The sequence below is a fragment of the Stegostoma tigrinum genome, chromosome 12 (genome assembly GCF_030684315.1).
Source record: "Stegostoma tigrinum isolate sSteTig4 chromosome 12, sSteTig4.hap1, whole genome shotgun sequence".
Lineage (NCBI taxonomy): Eukaryota > Metazoa > Chordata > Chondrichthyes > Orectolobiformes > Stegostomatidae > Stegostoma > Stegostoma tigrinum.
In genome coordinates this window covers 80926117-80945099 of record NC_081365.1, presented here as the reverse complement: position 1 = coordinate 80945099, position 18983 = coordinate 80926117, and the positions used below count along the sequence as shown (strand labels likewise).

Sequence of the window (18983 nt, the reverse complement as noted above, 5' to 3'; positions counted from 1 at the left end):
ATGTTAATTCTGATCTCGCTCTGCAGCTGTATCACTATATTCTGCACTCTGTTCTGTTAGCCAAATGCACCTTGTATGGTACAAGGTCATTGTACAGCACACAAACCAACTCTTTTCATTCTGTTATGCTACATGTGACAGCAATAAATCAAACTCAAGTCAACCTGTCTGTTCTACCCTTACAACAAGAATTGCAGATTGCACTCTCTGCCAAAAAGGCCCAGATTTAGTTTGTCCATAATTTGTAGCTCCTCCTCCTGTTTTATGATTGTTACTCTTCTCCACTGATCATTTCAGTCAGAATGACCCCATCTCTCGATAAACATAAATCATTGCTTGACTTAAAATTAAATCTGTCTTATTTGGAGGTTGTTCTCCCATTAAAAGTGCTAGCACTTTTAAATTAGGATTTGCATTTATTTCTCCAGTTAATTTCTAGTTCCAACTAAAACAAAAGACAAGTTTCACTCTAAAGCACATGGATGAAGAATTAGGAAGCTTGACAATATGGGCATAAGGTGCAAAAAATAAGATTGTTGCAAGAAACCTTTAGAAAACATTGTCTGACATCATCTGGGGTGACAACTAATTCTGGCAATTTATAAAGGATAAGAGGGTTTTAGAATGGATACAGAAACAGTTGATGAGAATGGTTCCAGCCAAGTAGAATTTAATTGATGTACATAGATTGGAAACCGTGGAGGGAGGTTTCTCCTTGTGAAAGAAGTTGAGACGGTGATTAATGAAGACATTGATTATCATGAAGAGACAGTACAGTCGGCCCAGCCTACTCTCTTTGTTGGAAGGATTTGCACATTTTTGGATCATTAGAATCTCTTCAGAGGGAGAAATGACCTGTAGAGGAAAGATGGGTGCCACCTGAATTGAAAGGCGGCTAATCACCTTGCAGGGAGATTTGCTAGAGCCACTTGGGAGACTTTAAACCTGGTCGGGGTCAGGGGGGAGTTTCTTGGTGGTTGTAGTGGTGGGAACTAAAGCAAGAGTGAAAAAAGAGATTAGACTGAGGCTAGTACAGTAGGCAAGTCATAAATCATAAATAGTCAAGGTAGACGACAACGTGGCAGAGAACAAGGTAATACTGGTTAATTAAGCTGCAATTACTTCAAAGCAAGAGGTCCGACAGGGCGGCACGGTGGCTCAGTGGTTAACACTGCAGCCTCACAGCGCCAGGGACCCGGGTTCAATTTCAGCCTCAGGCGACTGTCCGTGTGGAGTTTGCACGTTCTCCCCGTGTCTGCTTGGGTTTCCTCCGGGTACTCCGGTTTCCTCCCACAGTCCAAAGATGTGCAGGCTAGGTGGATCGGCCATGCTAAATTGCCCGTAGTGTTCAGGGGTGTGTGGGTGACAGGGGGAGTGGTCCGCGTGGGATGCTTCAAGGGGCGGTGTTGACTTGTTGGGCTCAAGAGCCTGTTTCCATGCTGTAGGGAATCTAATCTAAACCAGATGCACTTAGAACAAGCATAAATGTGGATAAATCTCTGGGGCCTCATCAGGTATACCTAGAACTTAGTGGAAGCTAGGAAACGGATTGTTAGGCCCCTTGCTGAGACGTCTGTATCATCGATAGCCACAATGGGGGGAGGGTACTAGAAGACCGGAGGTTGGCTAACACAGTGCCATTATTTAAGAAAGGTGGTAAGGAAAAGCAAGGGAACTATAGACCATGGGCTTAGCATCAGTGATGGGTAAGCTGTTGGAGGGGATTTTGAGGGACAGGATTTACATGTATTTGGAAAGTCAAGGACTGATTATGGATCATCAACATGGCTTTGTGGATGGGAAATAGTGTCTCACTAACTTGATTGAGTTTTTTGAAAAAGTAATGAAGAAAATTGATGAAGGCAGAGCAGTGGAAGTTTCTATGGACTTCAGTAAGGCATTGACAAGGTTCTGCATGGTAGGCTGATTAGCAAGGTTAGATTACATGGAATACAAGGAGATCTAGCCATTTGGATATAAAATTGGCTCGAAGGTAGGAGACAGAACATGGTAGTGGAGCGTTGCTTTTGGGATCAGAGGCCCGTGACCAGCAGGTCCACCGCTTTTTGTCATTTATATACAAATGATTTGGATGTGAAAATAGGAAGTATGGTTACAGAGTTAGAAGATGACACCAAAATTGGTGGTGTAGTGGGCGGCGAAGAAGGTTACCTTGATCAGATGGGCAAATGGGCAATGGGTGGCAGATGGAGTTTAATTTAGATGAATGTGACGTGCTGTATTTGGGTAGGACAAATCAGGGGAGAACTTATACAAGTAATTGTAAGGTCCTGGGGAGTGTTATCGAACAAAAGGGGACTCTGGCATGCAGGTTCATAGTTTCTTGAAAGCAGAGTTATGGGTAGACAACGTAATGAAGGCGGCATTTGGAATGCTTGCCTTTATTGGTCAGTGCATTGAGTGTAGGTATTGGAAGGTCATGTTACACTATTGGAGTCCACAACAAGAAGGTATAGATTTCAGGTGAGAGGAGAAAGATTTGAAAGGGATCCAAGGAGCAAGTTTTTCATGTAGAGAGTGTTACATGAATGGAATGAGCTGCCAAAGGAGATGGTGGCGGCTGGTACATTTACAACATTCGAAATGTGTTTGGATGGGTAGTCAATAGAAGGTGTTTAAAGGGATATGGCTAAATGCTGGCAAACGGGACTGGATTAATGTAGGAGGGCTGAAGGGTTTGTTTCCATGTTGTAGATCTCTATGACTCTATGTTGAGAACATGGGACTGGGATATCACAACTTTGAGAAATGTGGCTCAGGGGTTGACAAGACTGGAAGTGTAATATTCTGGGATATAGGGGTGATAGAAAATGATAGACAGGGAAACAAGAAGGAATAAGGAGTAGCGCTTTTGGTCGGAGATAACATCACAGCTGTACTTAGAGCATATTCCTGGGATTTTATCCACTGAAGTTGTACTGGTAGAACTGAAAAATAAGAAAGGGATGATCACCTTGTTGGAATCGGTATATAGGTCCTGCAACAGTCAGCGGGAGATTGAGAAGAAAATATGCAAGGAGATATCAGATATCTGTAAGAATAATACGTTGTAATGTAAGGCGATTTTAAATTTCCAAACACAGATTAGGACTGTCATAGTGTTAAGGGCTTGGATGGAGAGGAATTTGTTAAGGATGTACACAAAAATTCTTTCATAATCAATATGTGGATGGACCTACTAGAGAAGGTGCAATGTTTTACCTTCTGTTGGGAAATAAGGCAGGGCAATGACTGAGGTGTCAGCAGACGAGCACTTTGGGGTAAGTGAACATAATTCTATTAGTTTTAAACTAGCTATGGAAAAGAATAGACCCGATCTAAAAGATAAAGTTATAAATTGGATTAAGGTCAATTTTGATGGCATTAGAAAGGAACTTTCAAAAGTTGATTGAGGGAGGCTATTTACAGGTGAAGGAGGAGTTGGGAAGTGGGAAGCATTTAAAAATGAGAATACAATGATGTGAAGGGCAAGGTTGGCAAGTGTAGGGAATGGTGGATGACTCAAGAAATTGACGCTCTGGTCAAGAAACAGAAGGAGATATATGTCAGGTATATGTAGTTGAAGTTGAATGAATGCCGAGAGAAGTATAAAGGGCAGTATGGCTATACTTTTAAGAAGGACAAAAAGGGGTATGAGATAGCTTTGGCAAACAGAGTTAAGGAGAATCCAAAGAGTTTCTATAAAAACATTTAGGGGAAAATAGTAAGTAGGGAGAGAATAGTGCCCCTTAAAGGTCAACGTGGTCATCTATGTGTGGAACCACAGGAGATGGGTGAGATACTAAATGAATATTTCACATCAGCATTTACTGTGGTGAAAGACATTGAAGCTAGGTAACTTGATGACATAAATACTGGTGTCTTGAAAACAGTCCAAATTACAAAGAGGAGGTACTGACACCTTCAAAAGCATAAAGGTACATAAATCCCTGCGACCTGATCAGACTTTTCCCAGAACTTTGTGACAAGTTCGAGAAGAGATTGCTGGACCCCTTATTGAGATAGTTGCTCTCTGAACTGTCAGAGGCTGAGGGGTGACCTTATAGAGGTTAATAAAATCCTGAGAGAGGCATGGATAGGGTGAATATTCGAGGCCTTTTTCTTAGGGCGGAGGAGCCCAAAACTAGAGGGCGGCACAGTGGCTCAGTGGTTAGCACTGCTGCCTCAATGCCAGGGGCCCCAGTTTAAATCCACACTTAGGCGACTGCCTGTGTGGAACATAGAACATAGAACAGTACAGCACAGAACAGGCACTTCAGCCCACAATGTTGTGCCGACCATTGATCCTCATGTATGCACCCTCAAATTTCTGTGACCATATACATGTCCAGCAGTCTCTTAAATGACCCCAATGACCTTGCTTCCACAACTGCTGCTGGCAACGCATTCCATGCTCTCACAACTCTCTGCGTAAAGAACCTGCCTCTGACATCCCCTCTACACTTTCCACCAACCAGCTTAAAACTATGACCCCCTCGTGCTAGCCATTTCTGCCCTGGGAAATAGTCTCTGGCTATCAACTCTATCTATGCCTCTCATTATCTTGTATACCTCAATTAGGTCCCCTCTCCTCCTCCTTCTCTCCAATGAGAAGAGACCGAGCTCAGTCAACCCCTCTTCATAAGATAAGCCCTCCAGTCCAGGCAGCATCCTGGTAAACCTCCTCTGAACCCTCTCCAAAGCATCCACATCTTTCCTATAATAGGGCGCCCAGAACTGGACGCAGTATTCCAAGTGCGGTCTAACCAAAGTTTTATAGAGCTGCAACAAGATCTCACGAATCTTAAACTCAATCCCCCTGTTAATGAAAGCCAAAACACCATATTGCTTTCTTAACAACCCTGTCCACTTGGGTGGCCATTTTAAGGGATCTATGTATCTGCACACCAAGATCCCTCTGTTCCTCCACGCTGCCAAGAATCCTATCCTTAATCCTGTACTCAGCTTTCAAATTCGACCTTCCAAAATGCATCACCTCGCATTTATCCAGGTTGAACTCCATCTGCCACCTCTCAGCCCATCTCTGCATCCTGTCAATGTCCCGCTGCAGCCTACAACAGCCCTCTACACTGTCAACGACACCTCCGACCTTTGTGTCGTCTGCAAACTTGCTGACCCATCCTTCAATTCCCTCGTCCAAGTCATTAATAAAAATTACAAACAGTAGAGGCCCAAGGACAGAGCCCTGTGGAACTCCACTCACCACTGACTTCCAGGCAGAATATTTTCCTTCTACTACCACTCGCTGTCTTCTGTTGGCCAGCCAATTCTGTATCCAAGCAGCTAAGTTCCCCTGAATCCCATTCCTCCTGACCTTCTGAATGAGCCTACCATGGGGAACCTTATCAAATGCCTTACTGAAGTCCATATACACCACATCCACAGCTCGACCCTCATCAACTTTTCTAGTCACATCCTCAAAAAACTCGATAAGGTTTGTAAGGCATGACCTACCCCTCACAAAGCCGTGTTGACTGTATTTGATCAAGCCATGCTCTTCCAGATGGTCATAAATCTTATCCCTCAGAATCCTTTCTAACACCTTGCAGACGACAGACGTGAGACTTACCGGTCTATAATTGCCGGGGATTTCCCTATTTCCTTTCTTGAAGAGAGGAATTACATTTGCCTCTCTCCAGTCCTCAGGTAGAACTCCAGTGGAGAGCGAGGATGCAAAGATCTTCGCAAGTGGCGAAGCAATTGCATTTCTCACTTCCCAAAGCAGCCGAGGGCAAATCTGGTCCGGGCCTGGCGACTTGTCAATCTTAATGTTTGACAAAATTTTCAGCAGATCAGCTTCGTCTATCTCTATCCATTCCAGCATGCACACCTGCTCTTCAAAGGTTTCATTCACTACAAAGTTCGTTTCTTTCGTAAAGACAGAAGCAAAAAACTCATTTAAGGCTTTCCCTACCTCCTCAGGCTCCACACACAAGTTCCCTATGCTCTCCCTGATCGGCCCTACTCTTTCTTTGATCATTCTCTTATTCCTCACGTAAGTGTAAAATGCCTTTGTGTTTTCCCGGATTCCTTCTGCCAAGCCTTTCTCGTGCCCCCTCCTGGCTCTCCTCAGACCATTTTTGAGCTCCTTCCTTGCCTGCATGTAATCCTCTCTAGCTGAACTTGACCCTAGCTTCCTCCACCTTATGTAAGCTACCTTCTTCCTTTTCACTAGAAGCTCCACCGCTCTCGTCATCCAAGGTTCCTTAATCTTACCCCTTCTTGCCTGTCTCAGAGGGACATATTTACTCATCACTCCCAACAACTGTTCCTTAAACAGTCTCCACATGTCTATAGTTCCCTTACCATGGAACAACTGCTCCCAGTCCATGCTTCCTAACTCATGTCTAATCGCATCATAGTTTCCCCTTCCCCAATTAAATATCCTCCCATTTTGCCTAATCCTCTCCTTCTCCATAGCTATGTAGAATGTGAGGCAGTTATGGTCGCTATCACCAAAATGCTCTCCCACCACAAGATCTGATACCTGCCCCGGCTCGTTTCCGAGCACCAAGTCTAGAATGGCCTCTCCCCTCGTCGGCCTGTCAACGTACTGCGTTAGGAAACCCTCCTGAACACACCTTACAAAAACAGCTCCATTCAAATCTTCTGCTCGAAGGAGGTTCCAATCAATATTAGGAAAGTTAAAGTCACCCATTACAACAACCCTACTGCGTCCACACTTTTCCAAAATCTGTCGACCTACGCTTTCTTCAATCTCCCTGCTGCTATTGGGGGGCCTGTAGTAAACCCCTAACGAGGTGACTACTCCCTTGCTGTTCCCAATTTCCACCCACACTGACTCAGTAGGCAGATCTTCCTCGACAATGGAAGCTTCTGTAGCTGTGATACCCTCTCTGATTAGTAGTGCTACACCCCCTCCTCTTTTTCCCCCCTCCCTATTCTTTTTAAATGTTCTAAACCCTGGAAGATCCAGCAACCATTCCTGCCCATGAGAAACCCATGTCTCTGTTATGGCCACAACATCATAGCACCAGGTACTGATCCATGCTCTAAGTTCATCACTTTTATTCCTGATACTCCTTGCATTAAAGCAAACACACTTTAACCGATCCCTTGGTTCCTTCCCAGGAAAATCCTTCCCACTAGCTGGTCTACCTCTTGCTACTGCCTCACCTGCATCAACGCTCACCTCTGGTATACAGCTCAGGTTCCCACCCCCCTGCCATACTAGTTTAAACCCTCTCGAACTACTCGAGCAAACCTTCCACCCAGGACATTGGTCCCCTTCCAGTTCAGATGCAACCCGTCCTTCTTGTACAGGTCCCACCTTCCCCAGAAGGCATCCCAATTATCTACATATCTGAAGCCCTCCCTCCTACACCAGCTGCGTAGCCACGTGTTCAGCTGCGCCCGCTCCCTGTTCCTCACCTCGCTATCTCGTGGCACCGGTAGTAAACCAGAGAACACTACTCTGTTCGTCCTGCTCTGCAGCTTCCATCCTAACGCCCTGAAATCACTTTTTATATCCTCAATCCTATTTCTGGCTATATCATTTGTGCCAATATGTAACACGATTTCTGGCTGTTCGCCCTCCCCTTTTAGAACCTTATACACCCGATCGGAGACGTCCCGGACCTTGGCACCAGGGAGGCAACATACCTTCCAGGAATCCCGATCTTGCCCACAAAATCTCCTGTCGATTCCCCTAACTATCGAGTCCCCTACCACGAGTACTTTTCTATTCTGCCCCCTTCCCTTCTTTGCCACAGTGTCAGGCTCAGTGCCAGAGAACTGACTACTATGGCTTTCCTCTGGTAGGTCATCCCCCCCAGCAGTATCCAAAACGGTATACTTATTGCTGAGGGGAATGCCCACAGGGGATCTCTGCACTGTCTGTCTGTCCCCTTTCCTCCCCCTAACTGTAACCCATCTATCCTTGTCCTGAGCCTTAGGAGTGACCAACTCCTGATAACTCCTCTCAATTACCCCCTCTGCCTCCCGAATGATCCGTAGTTCATCCAGCTCCAGCTCCATTTCCCTAACACGGTTTTCAAGGAGCTGTAGTTGGGTGCACTTCCCGCAGATGTAGCCAGCGGAGACGTGTGCCACATCTCCCAGCTGCCACATTCTGCAGGAGGAGCAAGCAACTGCCCTAGCATCCATACCCCACTTATCTGAACACCCACTCAATACTAAAGCAGAAAGCTTACGTCAAGTAATAATAACAAATTAATAACAAACTTATATTCAATAGAGAAAGTTTAGAATGAACCTTACCTTATTAACTAGGTTAGAGGAGGAGGGCGGGTGGGAGACTCTACAGTTGTAGAGTCTCGGGTTTAGCCGCCTTGCTATATGGTCACTGCTTTCCTTCCCGGCTGCCCCTCTGGTCCTCGTCACTTCCTCTGCTGCTCCCGCTCCTTCTCTGAAAGAGGAAAAACACCGCTGCCCACTACCGGTAAGTAATTTTAAAAATAAACTGCTTTACCTTAGCTGCAGTCTTCCGGGTCCGTCTTACCTCCGCTGCTGCTCGCACTCAAAAAGAGTTTGGAGTTTGCACATTCTCCCCATGTCTGCGTGGGTTTCCTCCGGGTGCTCCGGTTTCCTCCCACAGTTCAAAGACGTGCAGGCTAGGTGGACCAGCCATAAGAAATGCAGGTTTATTGGGGGCGTGGTTGGACTGGGTGAGATGACCTTCGTAGAGTTGGTGCAGAGTCAATGGGCTGAATGGCCTGCTTTCACACCGTAGAGATTCCAGTTACAAGGATATTGCCAGGGCTGTAGGATTTGAGCTACAGGGAGAGGCTGGGGCTATTTTCCCTGTAGCATCCAAGGCTCAAGGGTGACTTTATACAAGTTTATAAAGGCATGAGGGACATGGACTAGGTAAGAACTCAAGGTCTTTACCCCAGAGTATGGCGTTTAGAGGGATATGAGCCAAATGTTGGAAGATGGGGCTAGATTAATTTAAGGTATCTGGTTGGCGTGGGTGAGTTAGACTGAAGGTGTGTTTCCGAGCTGTAAATCTCTATGAATCTATGACTCTACAACTGAAGAGAGAGTTGAATTAGATAGTTCCAGTTCATGCAGCATTTACAAAATGTACTAAAAATAATCTGAGCAGTTAGTGTTTGTGGAAATATGAGATGGAAAGCCCTCAATCACCTGAATTTTGACTTTCTGCAGATTACATTTTGGGATCAAGACGATTCCAATGCATTTTGGACACTTGCAATTAAAAGCATTTCAAGAGATCATTACTGGCTGGACAGAGAGAGACATGAATGTACTACAACAAAGTCATACGTTTCAACCTCATGTTTTCCATACGTTTTCACATGGTGATGACTGGCAATGCTGAGATCAGGAATGATTGGTAAAATGAATTGGGGTCTAAGATTGAGTCTGAAGATGAACTGATTTTCTGACAGGATTAGGGTTTTCAGACTGACTTCCAACTGCTGCAAAAACAGGGAAGACCAGCCAATGCTGTACATCCACAATTACATTAGCCTATGTCTTTTTGTAGTGCAGTGCTGGTTCTACCTTCAATTTAGAATGCCATAAGACATAGGAGCAGAAATTAGGACATTCAGCCCATCGAGTCTGCTCTGCCATTCAATCATGGCTGATAAATTTCTCAACCCTATTCTCCTGCTTTTTCCCCCATAACCCTTGATCCCCTTGACAGTCAAGAACCTATCTATCTCAATGTTAAAATTACTCAATGACGTGGCCTCCTCAGCCTTCTTTGGCAATGAATCTCATAGATTCACCACTCGCTGGCTGAAGAAGTTTCTCCTTATCCAAAAAATCTTCCCTTTACTCTAAGGCTGTGCCCTTGGGTCGTGCCTCTCCTACCAATGGAAATCTTCCCAACATCCACTCTGTCCAGGATATTCAGTATTCTTTAAGTTTCAATTAGATCCCCCCTCATCCTCCTAAACTCTATTGAGTATAGACCCAGAGTCCTCAAACGTTCTTCATATGTTAAGCTTTTCATTCCTGGGACCATTCTTGTGAACAGCACCGGGGCAGTACATCCCTCCTGAGATATGGGGCCCAAAACTGTACACAATACTCCAAATGTGGACTAACTAGAGCCAAATAGAGCCTCAGAAGTACATCCCTGTTTTTATATTCAAGTCGCAGTTGCCTCCCTATCTACCGATTCTACCTGCAAGTTTACCTTGAGAGAATCGTGGATTAGAACTCGCAAGTCTCTTTGCACTTTATACTTCTGAATTTTCTCCCCATTTAAAAAGTAGTCCATGTTTTATTCCTCCTGCCAAAGTGCATGACCTCACACTTTCCCATGTTGTATTCCATCTGCCAGTTTTTTGCCCATTCTCCTGAACTGTCCAAATCCTTCTGCAGCCTCCCTGCCTTTTCAGTACTACCTGTCCCTCCACCTATCTTTGTATTGTCAGCAAACTTAGCCAGAATTCTCTCAGTCCCTTCATCTAGATCATTAATATATAAAGTGAAAAGTTGCGGTCCCAACACTGACTCTTGTAGAACATCAGTTGCCACTGGCTGTCATCCTGAGAAAGACCCTTTTAACCACACTCTCTGCTTTCTGCTAGACAGCCAACCTTCTAGCACCTTGCCTCTAACACCATAGGCCCTTATCTTACTCAGTAGCCTTCTGTGCAGCACCTTGTCAAAGGCCTTTTGGAAGTCCAAGTAGATAACATCCATTGGCTCTCCTTGGTCTACCCTGCTTGTTACTTCCTCAAAGAATTCTAACACATTTGTCAGGCATGACCTCCCCTTTGTTCAGCCATGCTCACTTTGCCTATTTTACCATGCACTTCCAAGTATTCAGAAATCTAATCTTTCGTAATGGACTCTAAAATCTTGCCCACTTTATGTTAGGCTAATAGGCCTGTAATTTTCAGTCTTTTGCCTTGCTCCCTTTTTAAAGAGGCATGTCACATTAGTGATTTGCCTGTCTTCTGCGACCCTCCCTGACTCTAGCAAATCCTGAAAGATCACTGCTAACACCTCCACTGTCTCTTCAGCTATCTCCTTAAGAGTTCTGGGGTGTGGTCAATCAAGTCCCGATGATTTATCCACCTTCAGGTCATTCAGTTTTTCCTAGCACCTTCTCCTTGATGATGACCACCATACCCAGCTCTCCCCCCTGACTGTCTTGAAGTTTTGGGATATTACTCGTATCTTCCGCTGTGAAGACTGATGCAAAGTAATTATTCATTTCCTCAGCCATTTTCTAGTTCCCCACTATTATCTCTCCAGTGTCATTTTCCAGTGGTCTAACGTCCACTTTTGCCTCTCTTTAGCCCTTTATATATATCTACAGAAGCTCTTACAATCCTCCTTTATATTATTGGCTGCTTACCCTCACATTTAATTCCTTACATAGAATAGACTCTTTACATTGAATACGTACAGTGTGGGAACAGGCCCTTTGGCCAAACAAGTCCACACCGACCCATATACTTAGGGCAATTTAGTGTGGTCTATCCACCTAGCCTGCACATCTTTGGACTGTGGGAGGAAACCGGAGCACCTGGAGGAAACCCACGCAGGCACAGAGAGGATGTGCAGACTCCACACAGACAGTTGCTTGAGGGTGGAATTGAACCTGGGTCCCTGGTGCTATGAGGCAGCAGTGCTAACCACTGAGCCACTGTGCCACCCATACATTTCCTCCCTCATTTCTTTTTTTGTTGCCTTCTGTTGGTCTTTGTAAGCTTCCCAGTCCTATGGTTTTCCACTGCCCTTCACCACATTATATGCTGTCTCTTTTGCTTTTATCCTGTCCCTAATTCCCTAATCAGCCATAGTTGCCTCATTGTCCTTGTACCATGCTTCTTCTACCTAGGGATAAATTCTTGCTGTGTCTCCTGAATTACTCCTAGAAAATCCTGCCATTGCTGTTCCACTGTCTTTCCTGCTGGGGTCTTCTCCCAGTCAATTCTGCCCAGCTACACTCCCATGCCTCTGTCGTTGCTTTTATTCAGTTATAATATCATTACCTCTGATTTTATCTTCCCCCTCTCAAATTATACGGTAAATTCAATCATATTATGATCACTGCCTTCTAAGGGTTCCTTCACTTGAAGCCCTCTTTTCAAATCTGCCTTGTTACACAAGACTAAATCCAATATTGCCTATCCCCTTGTGAGCTCCACCACAAGCTGCTCCAAAAAGCCATCTCATAGACATCCCACAGATTCTTTGTTTTGAGATCAATTACCAACCTGATTTTCCCAGTCCACCTTCATATTGAAATCCCCCATGATCACTGTAACTTTGCCTTTCTTACACACCTTTTCTATCTCCTGCGCCACAGCTCCTGACTACTGTACATAACTCCAACTCTACCCACACAGATTCGATACCATCTGACCCTACTTTGTTTCATACTATTGATTTAATTTCATTCCTTACTGTTAAGGCAACCCCACCCCCTCCACCCACCTTCCTATCTTTTCGAAAGGATGTATATCCTTGGATATTCAGCTCCCAATCCTGATCCCCTTGCAGCCATGTGTCTCAGTGATGCTCACTACATCATATCTGCCAATTTCGTTCTGTTGCCCACTGCGTCATATCTGCCAATTTAATATTTGCAGTGTAGTACGCTGTTTATTAAACAATAATCGGATCTGAGTTACAAAGAACATAGTCTCATCCATTTAAACAAATTGAAAACTCTGGCACGGAGACAAAACATAGTTACACCAGAATTATTGAAATACTAGAATTTGTGATCCTGTCTGCTGCCCCAAAGTCGACCTTGGCCTGTTTCAGCTTGATGCACAGACAGCATACAGAAGCTCAGCTGTATACTGGAAATGATTGTTGCGACTAATACCTGAAAAAGGAGTAACATGCAGAACGCTTGAGTTTTAAATAAACCTGTTGGACTACAACCTGGTGTAGTGTGATTTCTGACCTTGTAAACCGCAGAGTCCGCGCTCACAAATTATCCACGCCCTTGGCTTCAGAATCATTAGGGAGAGACATCAGCAGAGAAATCAAGATAATAAAATGTGAGGCTGGATGAACACAGCAGGCCAAGCAGCATCTCAGGAGCACAAAAGCTGACGTTTCGGGCCTAGACCCTTCATCAGCAGAGAAATCAAACTAGACACAGAATTCGAACTTTGAACTTTACCATCATCCCGGAAAAGATTTTCTTTTCGCCACTTAACTTCCTTGTGGAAGTTATTTCCTTGTTATTTCATTCGAACCAATTAAAAAGAAGTTGCTGGATTTGTTTGAGCAAGCTACAGTTTGAGACTGGCTCGACTCCTCGTTTTGAGAGAGTCAGAGTTCTACATTCTGTGTGAAAGCTCCTGCCTGCCCTCAGGCTGAATTTCAGTTCAAACATTCCTCACCTGCTTCAGTTACAGTCTTTCTGCTGAAATCAAACACGACCAGTTTGACAACACACAAATTTGCATTAAAAAACACCTTCATAAATATGGCTGAGATAAAGGGAACTGCAGATGCTGGAGAATTCCAAGATAATAAAATGTGAGGCTGGATGAACACAGCAGGCCAAGCAGCATCTCAGGAGCACAAAAGCTGACGTTTCAGGCCCAGACCCTTCATCAGAGCAACTGATGAAGGGTCTGGGCCCGAAACGTCAGCTTTTGTGCTCCTGAGATGCTGCTTGGCCTGCTGTGTTCGTCCAGCCTCACATTTTATTATCTTCATAAATATGGCTTTATTGTTTAGTAAAACTAATGAAAGGGGTAGAAATAACTTCTTAAAATGCCACCTGAATTTTTGTCATAATTACCTCAAGTTCTTAACCTTTGAGAATTATACTCTTCTTTATTTCCTCCCCCACAGCATCACAAAACCAGCCCAGCTCATCCCCTCCCCGCATTGCATCCCAAAACCAGCCCAGCCTGTCCCCACCTCCCTAACCTGTTCTTCCTCTCACCCATCCTTTCCTCCCACCTCAAGCCACACCTCCATTTCCTACCTACCACTCATCCCACCTCCTTGACCTGTCCGTCTTCCCTGGACTGACCTATCCCCTCCCTACCTCCTCACCTATACTCTCTCCACCTATCTTCTTTTCTCTCCATCTTGGGTCCGCCTCCCCCTCTCTCCCTATTTATTCCAGTTCCCTCTCCCCATCCCCCTCTCTGATGAAGGGTCTAGGCCCGAAACGTCAGCTTTTGTGCTCCTGAGATGCTGCTTGGCCTGCTGTGTTCATCCAGCTCCACACTTTGTTCTATTGGATTCTCCAGCATCTGCAGTTCCCATTATCCATGGTACAATGCTGGATCTGGTTCTGGGGTAAGAAGCCAGACAATTTATCAATGAGGCCATAGGGGAGCATTTTAGCAATAGCAATCACAACATAGTATCGTACAAATTTCTTACGTACAAGGTAAAAAAATGGCCTGAAAAAGACAACTTTGGGGGATGGCAGAGTGGAAACAACTACTTGCAGGGAGGTCTATAGCAGAGCAATGGAGTGGTGGGGCGTGGGGGGGGGGGGGTTTCAGTCAAAACAGAGCTGGGAGGAGAGTCTAAAATGTACTCTTTTTAGGGTAAAATGTAAGAGCAACAAGTTCAGAAAACCCTGGATATCTAGGGCTATTCAGCGCTGAATAAAGAGGAAAATAGAGCTTTCAGCAAGTCCAAAGGGAGCAACTCAGCATGCGGCCCAGGAGGAAGGTAGTGCAGACAGAAATTAAGGAAGCAATTAGAAGAACGGAAAGGGGACATGAGAAAGGGCTTGTGAACAGGATTTGGGAGCATCCTAAGATTTAATAAATATATTAAAGGGAAGAGGTTAACCAGAGAAAGAGTAGAGCCATTAGAGAACAAGGGGTTAACCTGTATGTGAAGCGGAGGATATTAGAAGGGTGTTCAATGAATACTTCTTTTTGTTCTTCAGTCTGGAAAAGGAGTTCATTGATTCAGATTTCATGAAAAGTGACTATGAAGAACTTGCACTGATTAACACAGAAATGGGGAGTTGTTGGAGGCTCTGTCCGGCTTAAAAACACACAAATCCCTTTGCCCAATTGAATTGCATCCAAGCTGCTGAGACACGCTGGGAAGAATATTGCAAAGGTTTTGACATGAATTTTAAGTTCTTCTCTGGTCATGGGGGAAGTGCCTGAGGACTGGACGATGGCTACTATGTTCCACTTTCTCAGAATGGTGGTGTAGATGAACCAGGAAATTATAGACCAGTGACTCTCGTGTAATTGGTAGGGAAATGTTTGGAGAAAATTATGTAGAAGTGAATTAGTATCGACTTGGAAAAGCAAGGGTCAATTAGGGATAGTCAGAATGGCTTTGCGGGATGGAGGTCATGCCGAACAAATTTGTTAGAATTGTTTGAACATATGATCAAATATGTAGATGAGGGAAGTTTAGTTAATGTATTTATATAGATTTTAGCAAAGGTTTTGACAAGTTTACACATGGGAGGTTGATTGAGAAGGTTAGTAAGAATTGAGGGAAATTTAGAGATGGATCAAAAATTCGCTTTCGTAATAGTACATAAGGAGTGATGGTAAAAGGTTGTTAGAGAGACTGGAAGCTGGTGACCAGCGGTGCACCATAAGGATCAGTACTGTGACCCTTATTGTTTGTAATATACACAAATGGTATTGATGAAAATGTGGGGGTACTGCTGAACAAATTTGCAGGCTGAAACAGAATTGGAAAAGTAGTTAATCCTATCAGTTATTATCTTCTGAACTCTTTGCAATTCATGTTTTACAACAACTAGATCCATGGGTACAGAGATCTGCACCTATTGTAGGCATAGAAGATAAGTTTATATAGGACATAAGAATATAAGAACTAGGAGCAGGAACAGATGATTCAGCAGCCCCAGGTCATTTGAATCGATCAAGGCGGATTTTGTGTCTGCTCCAACTCCACTTTACTTGACACTCTTCATGACCCTTCGACTCATTGCTCATAATTTGCTTCTTTTCATTCTGCTGTCAAAAATAGACATTTGCACATCTCCACAATCGAAGTCCATTTTCTTACTTGCTTAATTACACTTTATTGCCCTATGATGCAACCTTCTATCCATTTCATTACTTATTTTTCAAGATTTGATTGCTTCATGAGCAAACCTTGCAACTTCTGCCTTATCATCCATTCTTCTGCTCCTAGTTCTTATATTCTTATCATCCAGGCCAAACACATAACTAGGAAACGGTTGAAATCCCAGATTTTCTCCCTGTATATTTGCTAACCCAAATAACACCCACGAATACCCACTCTCAGTTTCATTTGAGACAGTGAATCATTTGTCCACACTGATATATGACACCAGGACCTCACACACACCCTTATGGTGTCTCAGACAAACAAAGATAGTGATCATGAGGGAGGGATGAAATCGACAGGGTACTTGAATCACCAGAAAAATTGGCAGTGAGTTTCATGAGTCACACTGAAGAGTAAGAGAGAAATAGATGATAGAGAGAGTAGAACTAGAAAGAGAAAGATTGGATTGGATGGATTTAAGTGAGAGAAAAAAAGAAATTGACTGTGACAATCTGGCAATAATGAAAGGAAGACAAGCTCAGTAGAGTGTTTCTGAAAGAAAAGAATGATATATGAATGTTCATATTGATTTCAAGCATCTGCAGTATTTTCACTTCCATAAGGAGAGATTTATTCTATTTGCATATCTCCAGGAAAAGTACGATGAGATATGAAGACATTGAGGTATTTGAGATATCGTGGTGGACATCTCTTCTCCTGTTATGAAGCCAGTACCATACCTCCTTCAGCCTGGATCACAACTGCCCCTGCAGTTATCACATGCTCGCAGCTTGTGCTACTCCTGCTTTTCGCTCTTTTAAGAGTCTTCAGACAACGTTCCACCTGTGAACTTATATCACTGCAACCTGCCACTAGGGTGGTCCCAGTTGGCCTGTTCATGAACGACTTCAAATCATTGATGCAATTGGGTATATCGCCAGGAGTTGGTCCCCAAACATCAACTGAGTAGCCACGTCAATAAATGTATTTGTGCAGCAACTTAAATTCCACAGCATAAAGCCATCACGTTGAAATGTGAATTCCCAATTGTTGTAATCCCTGGTATATTCTAACACAACCTGGTGCGATATAAGAAACGTAGGACAAAGACCAACCACAGTAGGATGAAACTGCCAGATATGTGGAAAAGCAAAATCATAGACTTCTCTCTAGGTCAATATGATTCTCTACTTTTCTTCCACCTGTTAGTAGCCAGTCACGTCTATAAGGGACTAAGATGTGTCTGACTAATTAAGGTGAATAGAAGCAATGGGATTATAATCTTGTCAAACCAATCGAATTCTATCAATCCAGGCTCAGTACAAAAGTTTATTTTTATATAACAGAACCACGGGACATTGTTGATTACCTTGACAACTTCAAGTATAAAGTAAAGTGGGGTGGGCACTTCTTAAACAGAGCAGAATACAAATTATTGATAGAAGTGCCAGAGTTACTTTCTCAGTGCAGTAATTTGTTTTCAGTCTTTGGCAACAAATGGCCTCAAATTGATCAAAGGAGAAAGTGACGGTGAACCAAACAGGTCAGTTGCTGCAAACTTCAGGATATTCATAACACTGTATACAGGAATAATATACAGGAAAGAACCTGGGACATAATAATAAAGGATGCGCCACAGCATGACCTCAGTGATAGTAACAAGTAGGTCCACAGATGTCATGGAAACCAGGTGTCGATAGGTACAGGTGCAGAGGCCACACTCTCCCTGGGACAGAATGAGAATCGCCAGTAAATTAACTGTCAACAGATAGGAAACAAAAGAGACTGTAATTTATTTACAAATAAACTCTATCTGACTCAGAGGAAGGATGGGAATTCAACACAGAAAGAAAATGATAGAATAGATTTCAAAAGGATAAATAACACAAAATATTCAGTCCTAAGTTCAACATGTCTGAATCCACCCTCATTCTCATTTAAAACTGTCATGATACTGATTACAACAAGCAGAGTTAATGAAATAAACCATCCAAAATTTCTCACTCACAGGATCAGTCATCAAATGGATCAAACCCTCAATGCGGACAAAACTACCTGAACAGAGAAGGACCCTAGAAGAGGATTAGAACTAACTCAGAATCAAACTTATCCCAAGAACACACCTATCCCACCAATAGATCAAACACAATCCAGCTCAGAATGTTCCTGGTGTTTGAATGACCATATTAGGACTGTAGCAATGTTGTCCAAACTGAGATTCTACCTTGCCTTTGATTGGACCTTCATCTTGAATCAGAACTCAGAAATCAGACACTTTTCTGATGTTCCACAGGACTACGCCCAATGTTTCCGTACACTCTCCAGATTCCATACGGGGAACATAGAAACATAGGAATTAGTGTGGGAGTACATATCTCAGCCTTTTGAGCCAAGTTCACTATTTAATTTGTTCTTGGCTGAGCTTACCTTGTCTCAACTCCATTTTCCTGCCTGCTCCCTCTTGCCCTTTATCCCAATTTTCAGAAGAAATATATTCATTTCCTTCTTGAATTTTTTTTTAAAGATTAGATTCCCTACTGTGTGGAAACAGGCCCTTCAGCCCAACAAGTCCAGACTGCCACTTGCAGCATCCCACCCAGACCCATCCCCCTATAACTCACACACCCCTGAACACTGCGGGCAATTTAGCATGGCCGATCCACCTAGCCTGCACAAGTTTGGACTGTGGGAGGACACCGAAACACCCAGAGGAAACACACACAGACACGGGGAGAATGTGCAAACTCCACACAGACAGTTACCCGAGGCTGGAATCGAACCTGGGTCCCTGGCGCTGTGAGGCTGCAGTGCTAACCACTGAGCCACCGTGTCATCCCAAAGAATGATTGATTCTGATCAATTGATTCTGCCTCCACTGTTCTCTGGGGCAGTGAGCTCAACAGATTCAGAAGCCTCAGAGAAATAGGGATGGGTGAGAGGAAGAACAGGTTAGGGAGGCAGAGACAGGCTGGGCTGGTTTTGGG

General features: G+C 43.9%; 1 pseudogene; it reads right to left on the bottom strand.

The window, feature by feature from the left end:
• Positions 1 to 13259, bottom strand: part of LOC125456765 (NACHT, LRR and PYD domains-containing protein 3-like) — a 51172-nt pseudogene extending 37913 nt beyond the window's left edge.
• Positions 13260 to 18983: the final 5724 nt, after the last annotated feature.